Source organism: Triticum urartu, chromosome 7A (assembly GCF_056163025.1).
Source record: "Triticum urartu cultivar PI428250 chromosome 7A, HENAU_Tu73, whole genome shotgun sequence".
Classification (NCBI taxonomy): Eukaryota; Viridiplantae; Streptophyta; class Magnoliopsida; order Poales; family Poaceae; genus Triticum; species Triticum urartu.
Genome location: NC_141879.1, coordinates 655,453,320 through 655,471,764, shown reverse-complemented (window position 1 = coordinate 655,471,764; position 18,445 = coordinate 655,453,320). Strand labels below are relative to the sequence as shown.

General features: G+C 42.3%; 1 long non-coding RNA gene across 2 annotated transcripts; it reads left to right on the top strand.

Moving 5' to 3' along the window:
* Positions 1 to 503: 503 nt before the first annotated feature.
* LOC147961122 (uncharacterized) lies at positions 504 to 5,223 on the top strand. Of its 2 annotated transcripts, XR_015611185.1 has the most exons (5): positions 504 to 995; positions 1,154 to 1,258; positions 2,216 to 2,385; positions 2,575 to 2,671; positions 2,745 to 5,223. It is a non-coding gene; the product is annotated as an uncharacterized LOC147961122 (long non-coding RNA). The 2 variants fall into 2 exon arrangements; XR_015611184.1 differs by having other exon boundaries at positions 504 to 1,258.
* Positions 5,224 to 18,445: the final 13,222 nt, after the last annotated feature.

The window sequence follows — 18,445 nt, the reverse complement described above, 5'->3', positions numbered from 1 at the left end:
TTTGTATGAACGAAAATGATCTAAATAAAAAGCTATTATTTTTTGAAGTAGCTGTGTGAACAAAGAGTATGCATGTACCTAGAGCATTGTAGTTGTAACAATTAAATTGGGGTATGCATGTGCTACGAAATAGCTATGCAAAGGCTAGGTGTTACTAAGTATGCTTTGTATCCGCTTGATGCTACATTTTGAGTTAATAAAAACGCATTTTGTCAAAAAAGTGCACAAAATCTCTACTCATAATGAATGAGTCCGTACGTCGTTAGTTCGTTCGTTCGTACCCCCCATCCATCCCCGCATAACCCCACCGATCGATCCCCACCCCCACCGATTTTCTTTTCCTCTAAAAAACCGACATCTGCTTAATCTCTTATCCCACCAATTTTTTCTGCCACCTCCACCGGTTTTCGCTAGAACGAAATAAGTCACCAACCCCACCACCATCGATCGAACAAAGGTCCTCACGTACCTCACCGATTTTTATCCCAAGTAAGCCCCACATCCCATTTACTCCCGTAGTTTTTTCCAATCAAAACCGAGATGGAAAACCCAGCGCCCCTGCCTCGCCCCGGACGCCTGGTTCTCTCTCTCTCTCGGGCGCTAGGGTTTCTCACACGGAGGATTTTCCTCGCTCGCCGCCGATTCTCCCTGCCCCAACCGTCGAAAAAGCCGTCGTTGTTGATCTCGTGTTGTCGTGGATCTCGCCTTGCCGGAGGGGCCTCCATGGTGGCCCTTTGCGGCCTCGCCGGCCACCGCATGAGACCCGCATCCATGCCACACCATGCAGGACGTGTGCTGGAGATGCTGCGGGCTGGACATGCCTAAGGCCATGGATGTGGTGCGTCGCCTCGCGCGCGCTCGGTCGACTATGTGGATCACTAGATCCACAACATCCTCAAGGAGCAAATGGCGGCGGCGGCTGACGTGGACGGCACCATGATCCCCGTGACATGGATCATGGATCTGATCAGCGAAGCCGCCGTCAAGCGCGCCAGGTGAGAAGAACGCATAGCTAATATTGCATGCGAATCGATGAAAGCAGCGAGGTTGCACGAGAAGAACGAGGTGCCGATGGAGCACGTGGCAGTGGCGGATCGAGACAGTGGGTCGCTGAATCATGGCTGGCTTACGCTGCTCCTTACACACCGCGCAGGAGCCGTACGTGAAGATGGAGCGCGCTAGAATGGCAAGAAAGAAGATGGCCGAACTGGAGATGAGCAACTACACCCTCGATGACATATCATGCCCAAGGCCCCAGGTGAGCTTCTTCTCCATTCCAATTCATGCACTTGTTGGTCTTTTTTTTTCAGAACTCCGACAAATATGATGATTTGGTTTTTTACAATTCTTATATCCTATAAAAGAGTTTGCTTTATTGGGGATCTGGAATTGTGGATGATGAAAAGATGCAACTCTTGGGGATTTTTTTTTGATGATTTCATATGCGTACGTTTTAGTTTCATATATACGTACGTTTCGTATTTGTATACTCCCAAGTTTGGACAAAAGAAGTTTGTTCGATGTCAAGAAAGGAGCGAGTGAAATAAGCATACAGAGACACCATCGTTGTGGTTGTGTATTACAAACATAAGAGTGCAAAGGAAACTTGCTCTCTGTTGAAACCTCCTTCCATATACTAATGGATGGAGCAAGGCAAGTGACCTTCTAATGTTTATGTGTATTTCCCCGTGATCAGAACATGTTCCTTCATGAGTTTATTTCTTGATTCAGTGTTTCCAAAGCTCAAACGCAGTGAGTATTCAGAAAATACTGAAACACTAGCTGCCACACTCACTGCTCAAGCGGTATGTTTTTATCATGGCGATTCATACTTATATTGATATATGCTGAACTCATCCACCTACACGCTACAGAACCAAAATACGACCACGACATACGATGTCCCTCGACTCTTTGTTTGAACTGATTTCTCAGATTATTACATGTCAACATATTTATATATAGCCTAGCTTATATATAAACTTCCATTACTACATAATTGCTTTTGGACATTAGTTGTGTGTTCAGATTAGTTGTGTGTTCAGGATTGAGTAGATTGCCCTACTCGCTACCAGAGTCTTGGTTGAGAACAGAACTAGATATTCATGAACATAATCCTTTTCGATATGCATGATAATGTATGCTGTAACTGCTATTTTGTTTCGTTGTAGTCTACACTGCCTGTTTCATGCATGTGGTTTCAATGTATTTGCAGGTTGGAAAGGCGGGAAGTGAAGCCATACGTGAGCACTTTCCATGTACTCTTGGTATCTTACAAATGATATGCTCCTTCGAGGGAAGAGCGCATTCTATATGCTCAAATTTTACTAGGGGTGCTTATTAACTGGTCCATTGAAGCAATACCATCCGGTTCCAATTTACTAGGTGTGCTTATTAACTGCTCATATTTTACTATCATATACTTAAGTAGTCTATATGCTTAACTAATTGATTGAATTGATAGTTCCCGACCCTAAGCAGTTCATAGTAATGCTTAAGCCTGATACAATTATATACTAGCAAATGCTTAATTAGTGGTCAAGTAGATCATGACATTTCCATGTATGTTTGCAGGCCTTTCTCTCTTGTCCATGAGCCCCAATCCACACTCCCAAGCATGTAGAGGGCATTCTCAAAGCGCAAAACACGTTCAAACGATATAACTAAGATGGTATAAAATTCAGTTCATTTCTATCTAATTCCCCATGTAAAAATTACTCTGATTACCATCCTTGCAAAGACAGGCAGTGTAGGTAACAACGATGGCATTGGCATTTATGATTGGTACAATTTCAGCCCCATCGAAGTAATTGGCGCATAGTTTTCAGGTTAGCTTCGAGTACTCTGGACAATATTTGCTTTTCTATTTCAAGCAGTACTTCTTCAATATCATACGTCATTTGATGGTGTTAATTAACTTAGCTAGGACCAGGCTGGTACCTTTCCATTATTTTCAGGTTGAATCAGTTGTCTGGATTCACACACTTCTTTGTTGTTCATGTGGAGAACTGTTGTTAAGAAATAAATATGATACATACCGTTGTATTGTGATTTGTTTTGCAGGTTTAGGTATGTATTAGTACATAGATATCAGCCCTCAAATTAATAATACTAGCCTAGATTTTATAATACAAAGTAATCAATGAGTTCAGTTGCTTATAGGAGAGTAATCATAGGCTTCTTTTTACTCTGCCATACAATGAAGAACTAGAGAGTGGTAAAGAGAGAGATGCTAGCTCGTACTTTAGACCGAAGGACATTAGCAATGTTAATTTTCTGTCCGGCTGATGGCATGTTGTTTTTAACATATACAGATACTTGAGTTCTTGTTGCTGCGTGAAGCTCGAGCTATTAATCTAAGCTTTGCTTTTTGAACTGCTTAATTTCTACTCTTTTCAGAGAACTCTAAATTAAGTATGGTGAAATTATTATATGCCTCTGGAGTATCCTAGGTTTTAAAACAAGAGAGAACTTGGGAAACATAAAATGACAAATTCATAGCGCCCATGTGCAGAATTCAAAGCCCAAAATCATTGGGTTTAGGTCCTTTGTGATCTAAGCTATGTTTTAAATGCTCACTTGTCATTTCGTAGCATGGTAGATATATGTTTTTGTTACATGCTAAACTATTTTCCACCTCTTCATCCCTGCCAAGGGGTGTGAAGCCAGAGGTAATTCATTTCAACATTCGTTCATGTTACTGAGGGTCGTGGGTTCCTTTTATATTCATTCAAAATAGTACAAATTTATGAGGACTGGTCCTTGTTTTGTCTTAATGAAGCTCTGGGGTCGTCTGATTGTGGGGTGAGAAGTTTTAGGACTTGTACAGGAAATATGAGAGTTAGGAACAGTCTTTAGTAACCCACTTTCTGGTTTTAGGGCAAGGCAAAGAAAATTATTCCATCACAGACCCTCTGGTTTGACATTATGAAGGCACAGATAGAAACTGGCACAACTTATATGCGTTGTAATGTACATTTCATGGCAGAACAATTAGTCATGGTTACTAAAACTCTATTTGTTCTCTCATTTTGTCATCTCGCACCTTCTCTGGTCCTCCTGTCTTCCATCATTTGATCAAACACCTTCTATAGGACTTGCAGTTTCTGGGAGGGACAACACGAATAAGGTAGTTTCTTGACTCATGCATGTGCAGGAGAGCATACTTGCCACCAACCCGGGAGTCGGGATCAGCTGGGCCTTGAGTCATGTCTGAGCATGTTATATCAGGAAATTCCTGAACAGAGAATTGATTGTACAAATTAGATCGAATTTAGGGAGCCGAGCTGAGTGTGATTTTCAAAACCAACTTATACTACTGTACATATTCTTAAGCGTACATGAAAACATTGTTTCACCCTGGTTGTGTGTTGCTCTTTTCTGTGTTCTTACAAGAAACTAGAACCGTGTTTGAAACCGGTTGTGGACAATATTTTCCTGGAATGGACATGCTATCCTTTTCAGATTTTGTACATAGTGGAAGAATTCAGCAGAATTTTAATTTGTTATGGGAATTTAATCATGCCGATTCTCCATGTTTCATATATGTCCTTTTGCTTTTTGTCCATACTATTACTTTGCATGTTATCGTTTTGAAGCTAATTGAATATCCACAGGCTCCCAGTGGAGAGGTGTAATATACAAATGATTTGTTGGACGGTACGTGCTTGCAGGCGAGCCTAGCTACACAAATGTGTATAATCTTGGGTGGGAGACATTTGACGATCGAGGCAAGAAAGGTTGTTCCCGTCCAGTGTTAATCTTTAGTCATTTGAAGGTCTATTTGCCGGACAGAATTTTTAGTTAATTAACGCAGCACGGTCAACTCTATTCCAGATTATGTGCAATGCTCATTGTTGTGGCACACTATGAATTGTTGACCCGTATTATCTCTTGCCATGTAAAACAAGTTGCAAGACATAAATCCCTGGGTTTAATTTGCTATTGGTGCGTTGATGGCACAGTTCTTTCCTGTCAGATTCTATAACCCATGATAATATGGTCTGGATGAGTGCTTACAATATATGTGATCTATGGTACTGTTTGACATTGTTAATTCTTCTCAAAGTTTAATTTCATATTTTTCTATGTACCCTATTTTATTGTATTTTGTACTGTCTTTAAACCATTTGGATGATGAACTAATGCGATTTTCAATTTGTTGTAAGAACATGAACCTGATTTGTAGTTGTCGTAAATCACGGTGATCGCCTGCAAAATTTTATGCTCTCGGCCCGTTGCAACGCACGGGCATTCTACTAGTAGTGTTAGCGGATGATGATATGATACATTTGATGATGTGGAAGGCTGCATGTTGAGAGAATTAGAATTAGTGAAATCAACTATTTAAATATATAGGATTACAAGCACACAAACGAAGCAATGAGAAATCAAAAGGTAATTACACATTTACACAAAACAATCTTATTTAACCATATTTGAGAGTTTTCTAGCTGAGCTCGGAGAGCAGGGCCCAGTGACTCAGCACGGCTCCGGTGGCGATACCCTTTCTCGGCGGCGGCCACCGCATCACTTCGGCGGCGCAGCAACCGAAGTCACGTACCCGGCAACAGCCCTCGAGGAGTCTAGTTGGCTTCCTGCGTTGAGCCCCTCCCCCGCCCGTCGTCCAGGCCGCGCCCAAATCCCACGTCAACGAATTCCCATGCGCCGCACGCCGCGAAAACAATGACGCCATGCTCCGGTGTGACTAGGCACCATAGACTAAGGTGTACGCATAAGAGCTCGAGGCCGGCGTTGGTATGCGCTCCACCTTGCTGTGGCTCCTGCTCGTCCCGGGGCTACTACCTGCCAGTGCCATGACGCTTGCCTCGTTGTTCATCTCCCCGTACTCTATAGCGACCACTAGAATTTAGTTGAGCACTATGCGTCCATCGACCAACAGGAAGCAAGAGCGAGTTGAGCACCGATCATGAACCCGCTTGAGGTTGGGGATGAAAGGTGAGCCACGGCAGGCTGTACACGCCGAGGATGACCTGCTGGAGCACCTGGACGCGACCTTCGACCTGCGTTCGGACAAGCCAAGATGCGCACGAACACTATATACGCTTGGCTCATACTGTCACTGCCTCGGTTGTTTCTCCGCGCTACCGGAGGCGCTCGTTGGTTACAGGGATCACGTCAAGAGGGGGCCTGAGAGGTGGGCTGGAGCCTGGAAGTAGGCGTACGCCGTAGTGTTCATACACTTGGCCGCGTCCAGCGGGACACCTCAGACGCACGCCGTGGAGCAACAACACACACTCTTTGGAGCTCACCCGTTGGACAGCCTGTTGCTCGCTTTGTGGCATCCCCTTCGTCCCCGGTGCGCATATCAAGATAAGATGTGTCTATAGTCTAATAAATGAAGTATTGCATATTACCATACATATGTCATTTCTCACTATAGAGGTAGTAACATAGACTAGTAACATGAGCATGTATGCCGCGTCTATTAGTAGTCCGTGAGGTTGTGCCCGGCCCAACAACCAGCATGTATGCCGCGTCTCGTGGTTGTAGCGGAACGGACGAAATGTGTCGTTGTATCTGTTGACCAAGTCCTGCCGCTGCTCGGCGAGGATGTCCGGCAAATGCGGGCTACAGATGGCGTACTCCGGTAGCGTCCTCGTCTCTGGCGCATGTGCCCTTGGAATGCGGCGATGATGTGTTGCACGGATGGATTGCGCCATCGAAAAGCCTCCTAGGCTGAGCTTCCACCCCTTCGGGAGCAGCCACATACCGGTGAGCGCCGTTATGGTGAACCGCTCAAACTCCTCCGCCTCCGCGATAGACAAGTTGTGCGTGGGGACTCGGGAGAGGGTGGGGGTGGTTGTTGCCCGCCGGTTGCCAGTGTTATGCCTAAATTATCGGCGGCATCAAAATCCACACAGCCACGTGGGACGACAAGGCGTGCACAGACGGCGGTGTTGCATGTGGGCAACCGACTGCCAGCATGTGGTGAAAGGCTGACCGCCTTAATTACGCCATGTGTGCCGTTAGTGGCACATGGCTTACATGCGTGACACATGGCTTACACAAGACACTGTCAGGGTACCGTCAAGTGCGACGAGCACATCCACGTGTTAAAGCTGTTCGCCGTGCAGGGTCGTAAAACAGCGAGCTTATGTTACCGTACGTCGAGCTTTTTTATATACGCTGAGTGTCTGGCAGACGTGTCACAAGCCGAGGGACTGTTTTTGACTGTGCGCTTTTAGGATGACACTCGGCTTGGAGTGACATACGCCAAGCGGCTGATAAAATCCAACGAGTTTGGTAATGAAATCATTTTCTACTCCACAAATGAAAGTAATACAGATTAATTGGATATATTGTACAACTTACAAGTTAACTGAGTAATCTTTAGAGTCATCCTCGAAAGTAAAATGTTACGGTGTTGGCAACAAATGCCGTTTACGCATACCAAGCTCTTCATGTGTGCTGCCAGGCGGTGTGTTGTCAAAATGTCATTGATGTGCACTAGCGAGCAAACGTCAGATGGTGGCGCATGCCCAAATGCAAGAACCAAATTGCTGATTCATTATCCCATCAACGGAAGTCGTGGCATATTTACTTCTCCCAATACCTCCCATGCTTAACTAAAGCTCTGTGCAGTGAGGTAGGAAAAATAACGCTTATCCCTTTCCTGGTTGTAGATCAGTCATGTCTTTCGGTTAGAAGTTAGTAGGACGAGCGTCAGAAGTGTTTGTCAGTGAATCATATACTACCACATTGGTCAGAGACTACAACTCACATCTATACACATGGACCATGACAAGGTAGTTTCTTGCTAGGGTGTGGAGATAAAGATCACGACACAAAGGAAGACCCTTGCATAAATAAGGAGGGCAAAGGAGGGCGAGTAAATAAACAACGTACACTTCCAAATTAAGATGTGCACGGAAGAGAGAGTGGGAGTGAGTTTGGCATTGGTACACCGTACCCTCCCAAATTAATACAAAGGGTATTTTTCTCTTCTGATGCCAATATAAATCAATCAGATGCATCTACATGATAACTGAGTACTCCCTCTATCCTCAAGTAAGTGGACGTTTAGCATTTGAAATTTAACCAAAAAAAGTGTAAGGTACTTTTACCTTCCCAATATACTTTGAAGTGAGAAAAAAAATACTTCTCTCTCATCACATGAGAACCAAGCTCAATAACATTCAACACATCGTATCCTCATTTTCTACATGTACTAAACTTATTGGAGGTGAGGCAATTAAAGAAGAGGGAGATAGTGACTTGCACCATCCCTAACAATTTTAAGATAATGATTTCACTCCTTGACATGTCTTAACTTATTGGACATGCGGAAATTTGAAGATAGTGACTTCACTCCTTAACATGTCTTAAAATTTCCGCATGTCCATTTATTTGAGGACGGAGGGAGTAATGTTTAGACTCATCCCCGAAAATAAACTGGTGAGATGTTGGGATCAAAGCTCATTATATGTCATTATTCCTCTCCTCCATGTGTTGTACACAAATATGATACTAATAAATGCTCGTCAGAACATTTAGAGAAAATATAAAAAGGTGGTGTAAGCAAACTATAAGGATTTAAATATTATATTGATGCAAAGTTGGAGGAGAGAGAAGAGAAGCGGATTGTAGATTAAGATCCAGGTGCAACACAAGCTTCAAGAAACTTTTATGAAAGAGTGAGCTGGGCCATCTATCTATGAAGTAGATTCTATTTACAACTAAGTACTATACGTGATGGCTATGATCTGTTTATAGATGACATGGCAGCAAGACATAGCCCTCAATTTTTATGGGGAAAAACATCTAGGGCATCACAATGTGAGATGGATATTAATTATTGTGGCAATCCAATAATAGAGTGCATGATTTTTCTGGTCTAAAGGATTTGGTTTCTATCATTTACAAAACAAAACAAAATGGCATCACAAATGTATATCATCCTTTTGGGCATGGAATCATTCGACGAGGTAGAACGTTGTGTGTTCTTACAAGAAATAAACTAACAGATGCAAGAGGCGGGGAAGAGAATAAGGAAAACGTGCGAGTTACAAAATATGAACTTCTGAGCAGCGGGTTGAGTAACTACAATTTTTCCTTTGGCACTTCACTGATTGCATAGCGATTCACCACTTGTCCTAACGCCTCTCATGGCAAAGTAAGGATCGTCTCAATGAGCTTGCAAAATGTAAACTAATTCTCCTCGTCTATATACTGTGGAGGTCCCATTGACTAACTTTTTCAGAAATGGTACCCTTGGCTTGTTGAGGAGGTGAGGTTATTTTGTCTGAATTCAAAACGTATTCTCGTCATCTAAATATTGTGGAGGTCCAGTGACTATCTTGTTCAAAAATGCTCCCCTTGGCCTATTGACGAGTTGAGGTGATTGTGCCTGAACTCAAACTTGAAATCACAACATTGAGTATTTGGCACTTCCAGGGATGACCAAGAAGAATGACTTGTTATAAATAAAAAAGACAAGACTTGTGTATGAAAATGTATCGATGATACTCAAAAAATGGAAACATTACAAAATAACTGGGAACAATTGCCTGAATGGAATTACAATGTCAATGTGTATATGTTTCATGAAGAGCTTTATCTTGAATTCGAACACCGTTGTGTAGATTAGAAAGTGTTAGGTGAAGAAGATGAAGGGAACTGAGAGCAGGGGCGGACCCAGAACCAAAACTTCCCGGTGTCCACATATACGCAAGACGTTGGTAGATACCAAAATATATTATACATAAAAATAACACATTCCACAACTTGAAATGTTCGATAATAAAAAATCCTACCAAATGAAGAGTCTTAGGCTATGTTTGGTAGCAAAGTATTGCAAAAACCGTAGTATTGCAAAACTACAATATTTTAGCATGTAGGCACAAGATACCACAGTTTTGACAGAACAAAGTATTTTGAAGTATTAAGAATACTGTGACATGTTTGGTTAGTGCTTGTATGCATCAACGTAACTTAGCTAGCTATAGTCGTTCGATGACACGTACGCATGGCGGCATGGGCTCCAGCGAGCTCGTCAGGGTGGAGCGCATGGGGCACATCATGGTGCCATTCATGTTGGCGGCGGTCACGAGCAGTGCGTGCTGGATGACCAGCAGCTAGCAAGGTCGCGGCATGGCGGCGGCTGCACGGCCAGTGGCAAAACAGCACGCATACAACACAGCTTTGACCAGCAGTAACACACAACTAGGAGTGCGCAGGGCACATTCGAGCTCGGACAATAGTGCGTTGGGGGTTCGCAGAGCAGCCAGTACCGCGACCATGGCGTGAGTTGGCCAGCGGGGCAACCAGCTGCTTGGGGGCATGGGGCATAGGAGCAGATACGGAGGAGCGCAAGCGGCAGTACAATGGACACCGGTTTTTTTCTTCATCGTCGTCTCTCAGTTTATCCATGATTGCCCATGGAGAAGATCTGAACAACAGGCAGGGGCGACACCTAGGGAGCGAGGAAGATACAATCATCGTTTTTCCGCTCGCTTTGTTAAAAAAAAGAGGTCCAGGGTTCTTTTTTATATGCAGAGGAAATACCACGGTTTTGACAATACTGCAGTATTAAAACTACAGTTTATTGTGACAACCAAACAGCTCATTGCGAATAAAACTATGATAATATAAAAAAACTGTAGTATTCTTGGAATTCTTAGAAAATACTTTACTACCAAACGGGGCCTAGTTAAAATGCTAGTTGATTATGTAAAGTTGAACAAAAAAGTATAAGAACTTTGACCAATAAAACAAATATGATCAGTGATGACAAAATAAATTCCCCTACCGCCATGCGGTCCACTGGTTATTATGTTATCACAAGTGCACAACAAGTTACATTATCTTCATGGATGCAAGAACAAAAAGGTAAATAAAGCATATTGACTGAACTGCGCAATTACGAAGTTTAAACTTACTCAACATTGTGTCTTATTGCTGCCATGAGTGGTTGGATAATCAAAAAACCCAATTAAATGTGAATCACACTAGGGAAATCAGTGAATCACAGCAATCTGATTCTTAACTGTAATACCCTTAAATTTGATAACCCTAGTCATGCAATTTAAACAATTAAAATTTGAGAAATTTGAGATATATACACCTGTTTCAGCTTGATTCGCGACCTTACCAACAGCCGTATCGATTTCCTAAGATTATCTGGCGATCGGCTGAGCGGACGGCGGCCATCGGGCGAGGGCTGAGGCAGGCGGCTGCTGAGCGGACGACGGTGCGACCACAAGTGGTGGCCAGGCAGCAGCCGAACATGCGCACCTTACGCACCTATGCACGATCCAATCGATCGATAGCCAGCATACACGTCGGATGGACCAGTGCTCCAAGATGGGCCACGCCTGCCCGCAGGGCCGGCCTTGGGTAGGGGCAAGAAGGGCGACGCCCTAGGGCCCAGCCTGATGGGGGGCCCCGACCCAGAGTATGTACTATACTACTACACTGCTGCCTGCCAAACAAAAAGCGCCGTAAAGCCTGAAGCCCAATTAGCAGGTTACGTTCTATTAAAAAAAGCAGCAGGTTACGTGAATTCTGAAAGGCACTATCCCAATTTTGATTTAATCGATCCATCTTGTAACACCAACCGTCGTCGTTTCTTCTCCCTCGGTATGCTCGTTCCCTGTTCTGCTCCTACTCCCGAAGCACCCAGCATGTCTAGCAAATTAATGGACATTACTGCTGTAGCTGATTTCTTTGACCCACTTTGAGTTTCACCATCTCACTCGCCTATGGGTTTGCCTATAAGGCTGGTCATAGTGGGGAGTAACTTATACTAGTGTCATGCATATGACACTAGTCTAAATTACTATCTTTATAGTGCAAAGTAACATAGTAGTAGTGTCACAGAGGACTTCATTTATTAGTTTGTAAACTCATCTTGTATTGGGAAGCGCTATGTTACAGTAACATATTATGTTACCACTTCTCATTAACTACATGCCACATAAGCAAAATTTTCTTGAAGTGCGTTATGTTATTAACTAAGTTACTCCCACTATGACTAGCCTAAGTATTCTTATGTAAGGGCCGGCAGCACGCAAAGGCAACACTTCATAAGCACGGTCACTTTGCAAGTTGCAACAGGACAGCTTTTTGGGTCAAAAGCCTACAAAGTTCTTGTAATTTTAGAGTCTTTTTCCGCTTGATCTTTGTACTGTTTTTTTGGTTTTCTAGCGATTCACCGACAGGTCTTCTATATCTGTACATGTTGCTTATTTGAGGATACGGGGACCCTAGGAAGATCTGATATGCTTGGGTTGGATATATAGTTGAATTTCTTCTATTTTTCATTCGACAAATTCAGGTATTTCCGCTCCTTTCTTGTAAAATGTTGCCTAAAAACATAATTTTGAGAAAAAAAGAAAGAAAATGCTAGCATATAAGTTAGATCCAATATATTTTATTTGGTAATGAAAAAGAGATGCTTTTAGGCCGAAAAAAATGATGTGCTTTGTTTCTCTTTTTTTTTGTGCTGATTATGCTTTGTATCGATATAATTTATTTTTTTCACTATATTAGGCCCACCTTTTGCATTCGCCCCGGGCCTCCGAAAAGTTAGGACCGGCCCTGCCTGCCCACAGGCTTGCTGCGCATTTCTCTTTCCCTTGGTCCAGTCGTCCAAAGGGGTGCCCAGCTGTAATTTTTACCGGTGTCCAGGCCCAAAACATGACCTATCTACAACGTAGGAGGGATTTCTACCCGCTGTCCTGTGACACCGGCTGTGTCTACGTAGGTCCGCCCCTGACTGAGAGTAGAATGTAACATGTGCAAACCTACATGCAGTGGCTTTGACAATACAGACATGTAGTGGGCACTATGATTAGTGCCCACTACATGTCTGTATTGTCAAAGCCACCTGTGCATTGGCTTGCTTGCGCTCGCTCGCTCTCGCCTGGCTAAGTCAATTCAAGTGTTTCTTCTCAGCGAGGCCCTAATCTGCTTTGAGGTTCATGTGGGCCAAGATTTTGGTAGGCGAGAGCTTGGCTGGATGAAGTACAGCCTAACAAACACGCCCTTAGCGCTTGTCCAATCAGACATGCTTGTCCTTGCGCTGTTTGCTACTGCTTCTGCACCACAGCACACAACTAAGTCTCTACACACAACTCCCCTCGGTCGTTGGCTCGACCCGTTTATTATTTTCTGTTCGTACCCGTTTATCTATATGCTCCCAGCGCGCGCAGGAGGTTCACAAGCTTTTAGTACAGGCCAATTTTGGAAACTTCTAGATGTTGATGCTAATCTTGTTTTAGGGTCTGTTAGATCTTGCATTTGTCCTTAGCTCCATGCATTAGATGTGTAGGCTAGTTTGTACGTACATGTGTTTTCAAGTTGTAGCCTGAAACGTGCTCGTTCACGTTGAGGTTTGCCTTTTTCTGTTTTGTTGCATGTAGATGGCACGGCACATCTAAAGTGCTGCATGCCCTTAGTTATGGGCTGACGTGAGAGTACACGTTTGGCCGGGTCGTCTGTGTTGTTGGGCCACAACGCCTAGTCGTGGGATGGCACGATTCATCTGGAGTTGTGGTGTAACTATAGGATCTCAATCCTAGTTTGTTTTCTTGTTGAATAACAGGAAAGAAAAGGAAAAGCCGAGGAGGTAACGCGGTACAAAATCATCTTCTTCCTTGTGTCGTTCCGCTCTGTGCGTCTCTCGCCGCCGCCGTGATCCCGTGTGTTTCCTCCCTCTGGTCTAACACTAGATGGTTCCTAGTCTATTTTTTTTGTTTCAGTTTTCCCTCTGTTTTTTTCATTTTTGGTTTATTTTTTTAAAAAAATCTTCAAATTCATGAACTTTTATTTTCATATCCATGAAATATTTCAAAATAGCGACTTATTTGAAATCCATGAACATTAGATCAATTTTATATTAAAAAATCAAATCGATGACCTTTTTCAAATTCATAAGCTGTTTTTTAAATCCAAAAAAATTTCAATCCATGTACTTTCAAATTCACGAACTTTTTGTCTTATCCATGAATTTTCTTGATTTTACGAACTTTTTGTCATATCAACAATGTTTTTTCAAATTTGTGAACTATTGAAAAGGGATCGAGCGAGGATTTCTAAGGTTTTCCTACCCACTGATGCGCAAGTGATTTTGTTCATCCCGTTTTGCACTAGACAACTCGATGATTTCTGGCAGGCTTTCCGTCTTTTATTGTTTAGAAAATGTAAGCATCATTTGCAACTTTTGAAGCAAATGTAGAACCTTTTGTGGAATCTTATTATCTTTCTTGTACGTAAAAAGACCAACAGAAATACACATAAGCTATTTTAGATTCCGTACCAGAACTTCGGTGCCTCGTTCTTGCAATTAGAATGGCATTTGATACGTCTCAAATGTATCTATTTTATACTATTTTTGTGGACTAACATATTAATTTAGTGCTCAGTGTCAATTTCTGTTTTCTGCTTGTTTTTCATTTCACAGGGAATCAATATCTATGGAGGTAAAAATACATTTCCGAGTTAACATGATTTTTTGAACAACAAGAAACACAGAAGCTTTGGGAGACATCGAGAGGGGCCACCAGCCAACCACAAGGACATGTGGCGCGGCCAGGGGGTGAACACCTTAACCTGATTCCACCGCCATAATTCCCTATAAATATGCTGCCGTAAGTTCACATTCCAAACAGATCCCATCAAGAACCTTGTTCTGGAGCTCTGCCAGAGGGGGAAGACATTGTCGAAGGCTTCTTCATCAACCTTGCTACCTCCATGACCATATGTGAGTAGTTCCTTTAATACCTACGGGTCCATAGTCGTAATTAGACGGTGCTCTTTCTCTTTCGGACCTTCAATACCATGTTCTTCCTCCTCCTTGTGTGATTGGGATCAATCTGATGCAATTCTTTGGGTTGTTTGTTGGAATATGATGAGTTGTGAGTTTATGGTCAGATTGTTCATTGAATATTATTGAATCTTTTGTGGTTTATTTGCTGCCTAATTGAATAGCTATTTATGCTTTTCGATCTATTTGTCTTCTCTGACCATGATTGATGAGTAGTTCTGTAGAGGGAGTGGTGCATACTAGTGGAGTGAATCTTGCGGTGTTGTAACCAAGTGACAAAAGGGCCAAGACACGTACTGCATTGTTGTCACTAAGGATAAAACGACAGGGGTTTAATCTTATTGATAGATTTTTTTTTCTGTCTACATTATGTCATCTTGCTTATTGCAATACTCTGTTTCCTGTATCTTACTCCCTCCGTCCAAAAATACTTGTCCGAGGAATGGATGTATCTAGATGTATTTTAGTTCTCGATGCATCCATTTGTATCCATATGTACGACAAGTATTTTCGGACGAAGGGAGTAGTATCTTGAGAAGCATGCCCGATAGCGTTCTTGGGGTGGAGTATTAGTAGTAGACGTAGTTAAGTTTAACGGTCTACTTATCACAAACGTAATGCCTATATGAGATTATGCCAGGAATGATCATAGTCATAAAGATTGCTATTCTTGTCAATTGCCCACCTGTAATTTATTACCATACCAATTGCTGCTTCCGAGAGAGTTACCACTAGTAACCTATGGCCCCGGGGTCAATTCTACATTAATACTTTCTTCTACAAAATTGCCTCTTTACTATTTGTCATTTTCCCTATACCACTATTATCTATCTATTTTCTTTTAACCTTGTAACTAGCAAGTCAAATGGCTTGACAACCCCCTTGGCACGTTGGGTGCAACTATTTTATCTTGTTTGTGTGTAGGTGCTGCTTATCTAGGAAGCTTGTTGACTCCTACTGGTTCAATTAAACGTTGGTTCATAACTGATGGAAAGCTTTGCTATTATCTACATTACCCTTCCTCTTTGAGGAAACCCAGCGATTCCTGGGGGAGTAGCACATTTATGCTACCAATTAGTGCTTTTTGTGCAAAAAAGAACTGTGTTAAATGAATAATATCCTTATATGTGTCCACTGGGTTCGTACGATGTTGGGTCTCGCAATCTTGGGCCAAATGACCTAGGAGGGAAAGGAACAACATGGCAGGGTGTATCATTCTACTCAGCATTCTCATGCCACATTTCTAGATACACACATATGTTTGTCCCAATGCCTCCCATGTCAACCGAATGCTCTACGCAGTTTGCCAAAAAAGAAGGCTACGAGCTAAGGTCAGCAGGCCAGGCCGCTAAGTTGTTTGTTTACTCTGAATCCATCTAGTTCCGATAGTGCAGCACACCTGTAGTCATGATATTATAGAGAAGAACGTGAAGGAAGACTTGCACATATAAGGATAGTAGTAGATGGTGGGTAAATAAAGAGGGGTTGTTCAATTCGTACATCAAACAAAAAAAATCTGAAATGACTAAGAAATACTCCCTCCGTTCCAAAATATAAGTCTTTCTAAAGATTCTAACAAGTGACTATATACGAAGCAAAATGAGTGAATCTACGCTCTAAAATATGTCTACATACATCCGTATGTTGTGGTCCATTTGAAATGTCTAAAAAGACTTATGTTTAGGAACGGAGGGAGTATATGTCAGTCGAAATGAAGATGAATTGAGAAGAAAGGACAGGTAGTAAAATGGTAACGTATAGAACTAGATAGAAAAGTTGCACGAAACAACCACTGCATTCAGAGCAATTTCATTGAATTTCTAGTGAATGCATGCACCGATATGTGTGTTTGCACATGTCCACATGGTTACAGTTGTGCATCTAGAACTCCAAAGTTTGCTCATGATGAATTGAACAAGATGGCCTAACATTTAATTTTTGTATTTGTAGTCAAGTTCGAGATATAATTGTCGTGTAGCACATAGACCAACAAAATAAGGACACGTGTCAAAAATAAGTATTGGCGCGTTCATCTCCTGTGCATGTGCTGAAGCTAAAGCCAAAAAAATTTAGAGCTCTTTTTTGCAGTTAATAAACTTTTGTTCTGGTCCTACAGAGACCTAGATATACGTACTATCATGCAGTAATTTCCATGTAGCTGGTACCATTGTGGGAGAAAACCCAATGGCAGTTTACAAGTTACAAGACTCCTGGAATCAATAGTATAAAATGCATTACTCTGTTTTTCAAATACTCCCTGCATCCGAAAAGCTTGTCCCTCAAATTGATGTATTTAGTACCAAGTTAGTGCTAGATACATCCTCAAATGGATGTATTTAGCACCAAACTAGTGCTAGATAGTACATCCATTTGAAGAACAAGCTTGGGACAAGCTTTTTCGGACAGAGAAAGTATGAATTGAGCACTTCTTTTGTGTGGGGGGGGGGGGGCGGGGGGGGGGGGGGGGGGGTAAGTGTGCGAGAGCAGAAACGTCTTGCCCTATCGTGGGGGACGTGTTACGTATTATATAGAGGATTGTGAGTCCTGATACGCGTACAAGTTTGTTGGAGATACATAACTTGAGGGAGAAGAAGTACATGAGATAAGAAGGCTAGTTACAACCGAATACAGACTTTAAACCATGCGCCTATCTATCCCCTGATGCGTATCTTGTTTGACACCCTCCCTTAATCACAACTTCATTAAGTTGAGATTATGCTTGAAGTCTTCAAAACTTCTTGTAGGTAAAGCTTTTGTAAACCCATCTGCCACTTGATCCCGTGAATGAATAAAACGAATGTCCAAGAGTTTATCAGCAACTCTTTCTCTGACAAAATGAAAATCTATCTCAATGTGTTTTGTTCTAGCATGAAACACTGGATTTGCAGACAGATAGGTGGTACCAAGGTTATAACACCATAAGCATGGAGCTTGAGAGCTTTTCACACCCAACTCCTTCAAGATAGACTGTACCCATATGATTTCTGCTGTTGCATTTGCCAAGGCCTTGTATTCTGCTTCAGTACTAGACCTGGAAACTGTAGCTTGTTTTCTGGCACACCATGATATAAGATTAGGTCCAAAAAATATTGCAAAGCCACTAGTTGAGCGTCTGTCATCCAAACATCCTGCCCAATCTAAATCAGAAAAGACACTGACAAGAGTAAAGGATGACTTGCTGAAATTTAGACCAACATTTAAAGTATACTTGACATATCTGACAATGCACTTTGCTGCAGTCAAGTGAACTGTAGTGGGTGCATGTAGGAACTGACATACTTTGTTGACAGCAAAGGAAATGTCTGGCCTGATCAATGTTAAGTACTAAAGTGCACCTACAAGACTTCTGTATTTTGTACTATCCTCTGGACTCAAAAGTGTTCCCTCTGTAAGAGATGATTTTTCTATACTAGAGAGAGGAGTGGGTGTGGGTTTACAACCTTGCAAGCCTACCTTCCTTACCAAATTTGTTGCATATTTTTCTTGAGAGAGTTGTAGCCCATCCTTGTGCTGCTTCACCTCAATTCCTAGGAAGTAATGCAATTCTCCTAGATCCTTGAGAGCAAATTCAGCACCTAAATTCTTCAAGAGTCCTGATATTGCCTCGTCGGATGAGCTTGTGACAATAATATCATCAACATATATAAGAACAAACAT